Source organism: Suricata suricatta, chromosome X, assembly GCF_006229205.1.
Source record: "Suricata suricatta isolate VVHF042 chromosome X, meerkat_22Aug2017_6uvM2_HiC, whole genome shotgun sequence".
NCBI classification, from domain to species: Eukaryota; Metazoa; Chordata; class Mammalia; order Carnivora; family Herpestidae; genus Suricata; species Suricata suricatta.
Genome location: NC_043717.1, coordinates 21,713,323 through 21,724,137, shown reverse-complemented (window position 1 = coordinate 21,724,137; position 10,815 = coordinate 21,713,323). Strand labels below are relative to the sequence as shown.

The following is a 10,815-nucleotide window of genomic DNA, read 5'->3' as shown; positions in this document are numbered from 1 at the left end:
CTCAAATGATGAGATTCTGTGGTTCTGATGCTCAGAAAACTCCTCTCCTTCCCATGCTGCTGCTTCTTTGCTTTCTAATGATAGCTGTGCAGATTGTACCTGTGGTCACATTTGTTGTTACTTCTTATCTTCTGGCTCTAGAGAGTGTTAGCTATTTGAGGTAGAGTTAATGCCATTGTCTTTTTTTAAATTTTTAATCACTCTAAATACCTGTTACAGAGCAGGTTTTCACCAAAAAGGTCAGGCAGTGAGTGCCAAGAGCAGCTCTGATACTTAGTGTTGCCACTATTTGACATGACTGTGAGATCTCTATGGTACATGTGTCTTAAGTTAGATATAAGCCCTTACATGAGGATGTGTGTTAAAATAATTTAAGGAAGCGTTCCTGGGGGCGGCCTTTCAGAGACAGTTGGAGCCAAAGAAGGGTACGTTCTTAGGTAAAAGCTTCCCAGATGGGAGCTTTAGTGTGGTCCTGCTGGGGAACTCTAGAGAGTAAGTTAAGTCTCAGATCTATCCTTAGTCCAGGCAAGGAAGCTGGTCTTTTATGCTGCTACACTATTCAGTCATTGGTAAAGGGCCACCCCAGGGCAAAGGAGGGGGCGGAGGCTGGCACATTAACTCAAAATCTGTGTACCTGTGAGCAAAAGCAGCTCCAATAGCCAGAGGACAGGAGTTGTATAAGGTACTGGTGCTTGGAAGGAAAAGGAAAATATTGTGCATTCACAATTCCAGGGAATTGTGAAGGGGTTGAAAGGGATCTCATTGGAGCACATATCTTAAGAGCCACAGGGTGCTTATAAACTGATTACTGGAGAGCTTTGTTGGTACTATATATGCCACTAGAACCACAAATAATAAATACAATTTTAAGAAGTTTGTATAAACCTAACTAGGAAGGTGAAACTAAAACTGAAGTCATGATGAACAAATGCTATTCACTTCTAAAAACTTGTTGGTTGGACAGTTTGAATCCCACAGTTACCACATACCACATCATGCCTGTTGAATGAATAATCTGGAGCACAATGGTGAAGAGCAGGAAATGACAGTGGAAAGAAAGGTCATTTGAAGTTCTCAGTAGCCACCACTGGCAATTCAGCACAGATTAAGCCAATTGTCTTTCCTTCCCATGTATGGCCCAAAAAGAAAGGTTTGCCAGTATAAAACCAAAATCTGAGTTAGGCACGCTTAAATCTAGGATGACAAAATATTATTGAAGGACTCAATCTTCAGCTAGTAATTAGTCCCTTCTAAAGATTTTAGTGTCAAAGAAGTCTCATTTGTGATTATAATGATCTTAGGACAAACCGTTACATGTTACATGTGAGATGGGTCTCATTGTAATAAGTGCCCGTTTGTGAAGACTAAAGCTTTAAAGATTATTCAAATGAAGCAGTAGCCCAACTCCGAGCCTCTCATTCAATATCTTGTGGCTTTAACAGGAACTATTAAATATGTCAGGAAGACAAAGAGTCAATATAAAGTACATTAAACTTTACAGGATTTTTTCCCTGAGAAACACAGTCTTCTTCCTTTAAACAAAGGACTCTGGGAAGACTCGTGGCAGCTTCAACAAAATATAAAAATACTCATTTTTGCCAACATCATGAACTTGAATTGACCTAAATCACAGTGACCCATAAGCTTGTGTCATGGAAATTTAAGCTCTATAATCCACAAATACAAACCATAAAATTTCATTATACAAATTAAATTGCTGATAAAAACAAGGTGTTACTCATTATATAAAGACAGAGAAGTTTTTTCAAAAAAAAATCTATCTCAGATACAATAAGTCACTCTAAAATAAAAGTCAATAATACATCTTTATTGGACACTTTTTAAATAAATTATTATATTTTTCTTTCTCATGTATCTTTTTCAATATTGATATTTCCCCTCCCTATTTTTGTAGGAAACTCCTATATTCAGAGGCAATTTCTATAATTCATTTACTACATATACCAGCAGTTTGACCTTAATAGAATATTATTAAGTGTCTGGCATGTCTCATTTTAAAATTAAACACCCCCCTCCCAAAAAAAACCTCTATGTGCTTTTGTTGTGGTATTCTATGACTGGAAATAATTTTCTGGATTTCTATAATATGTTAGTTATTTAGTATAATTAATGTTTGTAATATCCTTGATTTAACTAATATATTTTTACATGGTGCAAGGCTGTATGGTAACAGATTGATCTGACTGAAATTAATGTACTGGATTTTTTTTTCTTCAGTTTGCTTTAATTAATGGAATTTAATTTTAGGCTGGACCTCTCAAAGAACAGGAATGCAATTCACAATGGTACAACTCTAATGATTTAGTTGCCTTGCCTTGTCACCCCATTCAAGAGAAGAAAAGTAGTGTTTTACAATCTAAGGATTCAGCATTATGCCAGGACTATTCTGTTTCTACTCTTCCATAATAGTCTATGCTTTTGCCAGCACTCTATCCTCCTCTCCTCATTGAAAGGTTCATAATGATTTACTGCTTCCGCTAACTGACATGCATAGAGTGTGTGTGTGTGTGTGTGTGTGTGTGTGTGTGTGTGTGTGTGTGTGTTTCTGCCTTTGCTATTGATGGGCTTTTGGAGTAGGGGTAGGGTTCTGAGCTGATGGCCAAGAAAGAATTCCTGAAGATGTCGTTGGTGCGAAAGCGTGATTTTGTTAAAGCACAGGGACAGGACCAATGGACAGAAAGAGGTGCACTGAGGTTATAAAGAGTGACTGGTTATATACTATGGAGTTGGGGGAGATAAAGTCACAAGGAAGTTTCTTAAAGGGATTTCCATATGCTAAAGAAGACTCACAGATTACTGAAGGCCTAGCTATTGTCAAGCTAGGGTTGTTTTTCCCTCTAGCAAAGCATTATCATTAAGAAAGTAGGGAGTTCCTAGAGATTAGGGTATTATTAAGATATTTGCAAACCATGGAGACTCTATCAGTTTAACCATTTTTTTTTTGTCCTATTCTTTGTTCTTGGGCAGCCGGGAGTGCCTGAGGAATGTCACACACGTTTCACCTGGGCTGGAGGGTGGTTTGCCAGATGTCAGCTTGCCTGATGTTCCCTCATCACTATGACAGCTATGTCATTCTCATTCAAACTGACACAAAGGACTCCTTTATTCACTGATAAATACAAACATTAGTGCCAGTGTACTCAGGACACTAGCCAAACTATAGCTATTTACTTCAATGACAGGACCCCATCTTTGTGCGATAAACTTGGGTCAGAGAAGCTGTTGCTTCCCCCCACCCCAGCCGTGCTTTTACTGACCTGACTTCACAGGGTGTGTTTCTAGGTGAACAACAAGAATGCAGATTTAACCTTCTGGTTCCAGCTATTCAGTCATCTATAACTGAGGAAATCAAGTTTATTTACATAGATAAAGAGTTTTTAAGAGCTAAAAACTCGAAATGTATTTCCACTTGCTTGCCAATGTCTGAAATTCCTCTATTATGGAACTTGACAATTGAAAATATTAAGGCACACATTCTTGGATGAGATAATGCAGGGAGGTCAATTAGCCAATGGTTTAACTACACTAAAGGCTTGAATTTTTATACTTCTCTGTTTCAGAGAGGATACTGAAGATTAGGTGGACAGAAAAAGGGAGAAGGTATTAGATAATCTGTGATGTGTAGAAAAAAATGTTGAAAAGGAAGACCAAGAATCACAAGAATTGAATACAATTTCCAGTACTTAAGAGATTTTTTCCATTAGTGTTTACCTCTAACTGTGCCAAAGGACAGGAATGATTTACAGAGGGTTATTATTGTTTTTTCTCATACACTTTCTTACTTATGCTTACTTTCCCACTGCTATTAAGACCCTGCATGATTACCAACAGTGGTATTGGTGCTTTATGAAGTTGATTTTTTCTAACTCAACTGCATTCATTGTAGATTCATTTTATTATCTTGGGATTTGCAGGGCAGGAATAAACTTTCATAATCTTGCTATAGAGATATGTCTTAAGTTCTGTGCCACTGTTTAATTCATAGGAACATCAAATAACTCATCCTCCTATTGGTCATGATAAGTCTCTGGTGCTGGCTTTTTGCCTTAGTATCTAGGAAAAAGGAAGTAAACAGTGCCCTAAATGCGTGACTGTGACATCAGAGACTGAGAGGGATAGGTTTTACTGCCTAGGAAATTTCTGGGGAGTGTCAGTGATCTGCTACAAAATAAATGATATGCTTACACATCTTCATTTTCTTACTATTAAATATGCTTGGATATTTAAGAAATATACCACATTATGTTCTAATTAGATCTTCTTAGTGGATAAAGCAAAAACCTGCCATGTTTAATGGAGCCTTGGAGCAAGGAAGGACTTTCTGGCTGGTCCAAAGTTCAAGACAAGTGACTTTGTCAGCTGGCCCTTCTAAAACAGTACTTGCTGTGGCACTTTCCTGGTTAGAGGCAGATGTGTTTCAAGCCTATCAGTGTAACCAAGCCTATTGTAAACTAGGAAAGTAGAATCATGGAGAGAGATACAAGACTTCTGGAGCAGAGTTCTGCCTGTTTTACCATGGAATTATTTTCTTCTTGAGAAGAACTTCTCAGCTCTCAACTCATATGGGTCACCTCACAGAGGCTGAATTCCTGGACCAGGGAACCATGGGACTATCTGACCCCAGCCACTGTCATTAACTGAATATAATCTGTTGCACCTAGCCATAAAGTATGGCTTAGAATTCCTTAAATACCTTAGAATCCCTTAAATGTCAAGTGAAAATATTTATGAACAGCACTGAGCCTGTGCAAGTTCTAAAGGCCTAAGGAATTTTCATAAGCAGGTAACTCATACGTTCAGAGTACTTTACTCCTGCCAAATTACTTCTCCTGTTTACTTCTTCAAACCACATCCTGGCCTGAAGGGGAATTCCCTAAGACAAATTAAGTGGGGAAAAAAGCTCAAATTGGAAATACAGAGAGCTCTGCCTTATAGTAAAAAATGAGCTACTATATAGCATTACAGCCCTAGGAGGAACTTTTAAGATAAGTGAGAAATGGAATCTTTCCACTAAGAGGAACTCAAAAAGTGCTGAAATAGTATTGATCATTGGCTCCAAGAAATATTCTTTCCCCTTAACTTCTCTGATATTGTTTTTGCCTTCCTCTCAAATTTCTAGTCATCCCTTCTCTGTTCCCTTTGAAGACCATCTGTCTGTGTGTATAATTAATATATGAGTTCATTAGGTTTAGTTATGTATACTCTTTTCTTTCCATCCTACATTCAAACCAGGCAACTTTACATGGCTTCAATTGTCATAGAAGCCTCAATGACTCTCCTTCATTTAGCCTAGGACTTGGAGCTCTAGATGTATATAATTTCTTTGATCATGGCAAAAGACACATAAAATTTACCATTTAAACTCGTTTAAAGTGTAGAATTCAATAGCATTAAGTATTTTCACAGTGTTGTACAGCCATCACCACCATCCATTTCTAGAATGTTTTCATCTTCCTAAACTGAAACTCCATACCTATTAAACAATAATTCCCATTACCTTCTCCTTCCTGCCCCTGGCAACCACCATTCTGCTTTCTGTCTCTATAAATTTTCCCATTCTGGTACTTCGTATAAGTGGAATAACACAATATTTGTCCTTTTGTATCTGTCTTATTTCACTTAGCATAATGTTTTCAATGTTCATCCATGTTGTGGCATGTATCAGAATTTCATTCATTTTTAAGGTTGAATAATATTATATATATTATGTATATATATATATATATATATATATATATATATATCACATTTTGTTTATCAATTCATCCATCAATGGACATTTGTATTCTTTCCACCTTTTAGCTATTGTGAAAAATGTTACTGTGAACATTGGTGTATAGATATTTATTCAAGGTCTCTGCTTTCAGTTCCTCTGGGTATATATCCAGCAGTGGAATTGCTGGGTCATATGGTAATTCTTTGTTTAATTTTTTGAGGAACTTCCATATCATAAACTTTTGGTATCCCTCCTTCTACATTTGAATGTGACCTAGATTCTTCAAAATAAGATAAATTGTTTTGTCTTTTCCCCAAAATATGGTCTTTCATAGGTGTTCCCTTTGAGAATAGCACTACCAACCAGGCAGCTATACTAACCAAGAAATAAGACGTCATCCTTGATATAACCCTCTTCTTCACCTTTTATACTATTGTCTTGTCAGAGTTAACTCTTATTATCACTTATTTATTTCTATTCTTATCACCATTTCTGAGACAGAGTTCTCATTATCATTTTGATTGTCAGAATAGCCTCCTACCTGGTTTACCTGCACTTGTTCTTACCTTCCTAAAAATACTTTTCCAGAGTATGTATGGTCAGAAAGTTCATATACAAACACATTCCCCACCTGCTGAAAAATAGTCAATGGTTTAACATTTTTAGCATAAGGAACAGAGTTCTTAAAATGGCTGGCAAGGCCCTGCGTCATCTGACCTCCACTTCCTCGGCTTCATCTCACACAAAGCCTGCCTCTTTCTCTGACCTCCCATCATGCTGAATGTCCTTGGGTTTTTAATGAATCATATACCACCTGGAACAGGGACATGGTAAATGATATCCACCTTAACTAGGCACCCACCATCTATTTGTTATCATCACTACATGGAAGCTATCCTTCACCACCTCTAAGACAAGGTAAGTTCCTTTTTATAGGATCTTATTAATGCATTTCTCTTTTCCCTAACAAGTTATCATGGAAACATTTCCAACTTTTATTTGTTTGGATTGCTTATTAAAATATATATTATTAAAAATATGTCTCGGTAGCTCATCACCATGTCTACTTTTTCAAATCTTTATATATTTAACAGATAGCACAGTTCCTGGCAGAGTAGATACTTAGTACTTAAAGGATCAAGGAATTAATCAAATTGCATCTCTATGTCTCTTGTCAGAATTAAAGTTCTCCTCTCAGATAAATGTCTAGCATTGCTTTATTCTTGTTGACATCCTCAACATCTAGCACATTTAGGGATCAGTCATATTGCTGAGCTGAACTCTATGGTTCTGAGTTCAATAGGAGCTTTTAAAATTAGCCAGAAGCCTATTCTTATCCACAGTTGTGTTTCTACCCCTCTCTTTAAGAAAATCCCATAAACTATGTCGCCTTTCTTTTGTAGAGCAGTTGGCACACTTTTTAACTTTTTCCTAGAGGAAGAATACAGCATTTTGTTTAGGCAGGAAATTAAGACAAGCAGGGAAGAAAAGTCTAGGGAGAGCTGGGAAAGAGAAGGAGTCTAGACAAACTAGTCCCAGGGTGAATGCAAATTATTTCTGGTTGTCTCAATGTGTTGAAATGGAGAAGAATGCATTCACAAAATCAATAGATTAAAGCTGAATACTGAAAACTACACTGATTTTTCTCTAGTTAAGAAAACTCATCTGCAACAGCAGTTACATTGGAGTCATTGCCTCATTAAGGTCATGTTAATCTATTATCCTTCTCCATGTTCATAAACATTCTGTGCTGACCAAACTGAAGAAACAATGGTGAGCTGACAATTACCACTTCTGCTTCTTTTGATTCATTCATAGTGGTTCTAATCTCTGCTATTTCCCTGGGTATGTTAAACATACTATTTTAGCAGAATCCAGGAGGTTCAAAGGATTCTACTTGAAACTTCCTACGGTTAATAAAACACTGATGTTAAGATACTTCTGCATTATAAGTAGTTGTCCATTTTTGTATACATACATACAAAAATACTTACATTTACTTCTATATCAGACCAGAAAGACTTTAATTGTAAGTTCATTTAAATTCTTTTTTTTCACCTTTACAAAAAAATTTTATTAATATTTATTTGTCAGAGACTCCATCATTGTTAGTTAGCTTCTTAGAATACATTAGCTCCTATGAGAGGTCTTTCAAGACACAAAGATACCATTTAGCAAAAAGCCATAATGCATTCTAATAGGAGTATCATGCTTTGGCAATAACAGAAGCCAGGGACGGAACTATACCCTAGTGACTCAAAAGAGTTAATGCACACCCGTAAGTGCTTTTGTCTGGAAAACAAAAACAAAAAACTTGATGGATATGTCAAGAAAATCTGCCAGGAAAACTCTATGGTAAACCGTAGATAGAAGCTTCAACTTCAGCAGCACAATCAAAAGCCAGTGTCATTTTCTGTCTTCCTTTCCCACAAACTTTGGAACAGAACCTTAGACTTACAGTCATAAAACCTAATTTAATCACTTTTTCTCTCTTATTGATCCTAAGATGAGGTAAAACTTTGTCTTCTGAAACCAGAGTGTTAACTTTACATGGACAAGTTGAGATGTCATTATAAGACAAAGACAAAATATAAGAATAAGTTCTTAATGGGAAGGGAGAAAGGAAAAATCTGTGTTTAAAAATGTTAACAAAATCAGTAAGACAGCCCACTAAGATTCATAAACAGGGAAACTATGGGTTTTGTTTTTTTTTTTTTTTACTTTGTCAAAGTTCTGCATCTGTTCTCAGGTGGTAAGCCAGGACTCCATGTCCTGGGCAGTCTGAATCACAAATGCTTTGTAATCTGCAAACATCTGTGTGAAGCAATTGGCAAAGACCTCCCGGAGCTGCACATTGAGCCGGTAGTCCCGTAGCTCCGCCTCTTCACACTGCAGCTTTAAATCCTTTTCGTTTTCACTCAGAGAGGCAGAGAGTTCCATTTTTCCCATGGTCACACCAGTCCGCTTGGCTAGAGCTTGGAGGCGGGCAATGGTTTCACTGCCCTTCAGTAACTCATACATGCTGATGTTAGGAGTGGAGACATTGCCATTTTTCTTGTCATTAACCAAGTCTTTCAGAACCAGATTCTTCAGTTTTTGTGGCACTCTCACTGCAATGTAGGCTGCCCTCAGGAGGGATCCCAAATTGAAGAAGCACTTCAGAGAGTTCCTGGATAAAATCCACCTTATTGGGGAATTGTGGAAATTCTTCAGGCAATTCAATAAAATGGTTGTCAATATCCACAAAACACAAATTAGCCTCTTGAGGAAGTTCTAGTTTGGAAAGGTCAGTTCCTTCTTTTGACTGAAGGCCCATCAGATAAGGGACAGGAGTGTCAAGAAAATGTAGCAGAGAAGCAGGGAGGATGGGCACATAAACATGCCTGCCATTGAAATGGAAACAAAAGTGTGGTGATGCCTTCTGCCACAGTCATCAAGCCTTGATAATCTTGTGAATAGAGAAGGATCTGCACCTCTAAAAGGACACAGGTAAGCACCTGCACAAGGTTCTCCAATCCCAGAAGCTCCAAGGCCTCTCGAAGAGGGTAATCAGAGAGGGGGAGTTCATTGGGCCCAGGTCTCTGGCAGATGACAGGTTCATAAACACCATAAAATGTCAGTGATCTTCCGGGAGGTGGAAGGGGTACCTCATAGAGAATGTTATGGATGTAGCTCTCCAGTGGCAAGGGTGGCGGCTGCTGTGAGTAACTGCCTTGTAAAGCTGGATAAGGAACTTTTTGCAAGCCTGCATGAAAGGCAGTGGCGTGATCAAACATATACTTTTTGAAACATACAGGGTGTCTTTGCTGATGACATAGGAGTAGTAGCGCTGGAGTTTCAAAAGGGAAGTTGTGTCTCCTTCGTCAGTACTGCTTGCCAGCGAGTCCATGCTGTAGGAGGACGAGGCATACACGCTGCTGTAATGCTCTGCGTTGTGCATTTGGTAGAGCTACTGCATTGCTGTGCAGATCTGCTTTCTGGTAACTTCTTCACAGAAAGTGAGAACAAAACCATAGGTATGAGAACCATCTTCCCGGGTAATTATAAATGAGTGGAACTGAGGGTCTTTATTGTCCATTTGAGTTCTGAAAGACAGCCCTTTAGGCATGCACAACATGTTCACTGCATCTTGATCGAAAGGATTCCATTCTATATTCTCAGGATAGTGGGCCAGAACTTTGGATTTGAGTGTTCTTCTCAAAGGACTCTGGTCAAAATTTTCACTTTAGAATTCACTTGTCAGGATGCCTGGGTGGCTCGGTCGGTTAAGCGTCCTGTTTCGGCTCAGGTCATGATTTCAGGGTTTGTGAGTTTCAGCAGCATGTCAAATTCTGAGCTGACAGCTCGGAGCCTGGATCCGGTTTCAGATTCTGTGTCTCCATCTCTCTCTGCCACCCTCGTCTCCCCAAAATAAATAAACATAAAAAAAAAAAAAAGAATTCAACTCTCTTGTTGGCTCTCCTAAAGCTTTTCTGTTTGATTTCATTTCAGCCTGGGGTCTGGGTTTTCTCTTTTAAATTTTGAGCACCAAAGATTTCTACTCCAAAGTAAAGTGATATTTGTATCTTCAAAAATAAGCTTTAATCAGTATCTTCTACAAGTGTACCTGAAATACGTGGATTTCACTTTCTCAGCACCTAGTGACTCAAGTTAATCAGTATAAGTCACTTTGGGAAGCCTAGAAAGAGATACAGAGTACTCTGGATGTTATGGGAGACTTCATTGGTATCCCATAGTGCTCTGGGCTTGGGAACCGACTCGAGGATCAAAATAGGTGGTAAACTGTGACTTCCTCTCATGTTGTCATAATGCAGGACTAAGGTTTTGTTTTATTTTGCTCTGAATTTAATTATACAAATTAAGGCAGACTTAACGTATTTTATGATTAATTACGCATAACCAGACATCTTTACAAGTCAGGACATCCTTTGACAGGTGATTACCATGTTTTATTTGGTGCCTATTGTGTTAATAATATCCACTTTATTTTCCGGTGGTTAACTGCATTCTGCAACCTTTTGATCCCATGGAGATCTGGAGGCAGTAAAATTGCATTTCATCCTACCAGTGTCCTGGCC

General features: G+C 38.1%; 1 pseudogene; it reads right to left on the bottom strand.

Moving 5' to 3' along the window:
• Positions 1-8,407: 8,407 nt before the first annotated feature.
• LOC115283354 lies at positions 8,408-9,869 on the bottom strand (annotated as a pseudogene).
• Positions 9,870-10,815: the final 946 nt, after the last annotated feature.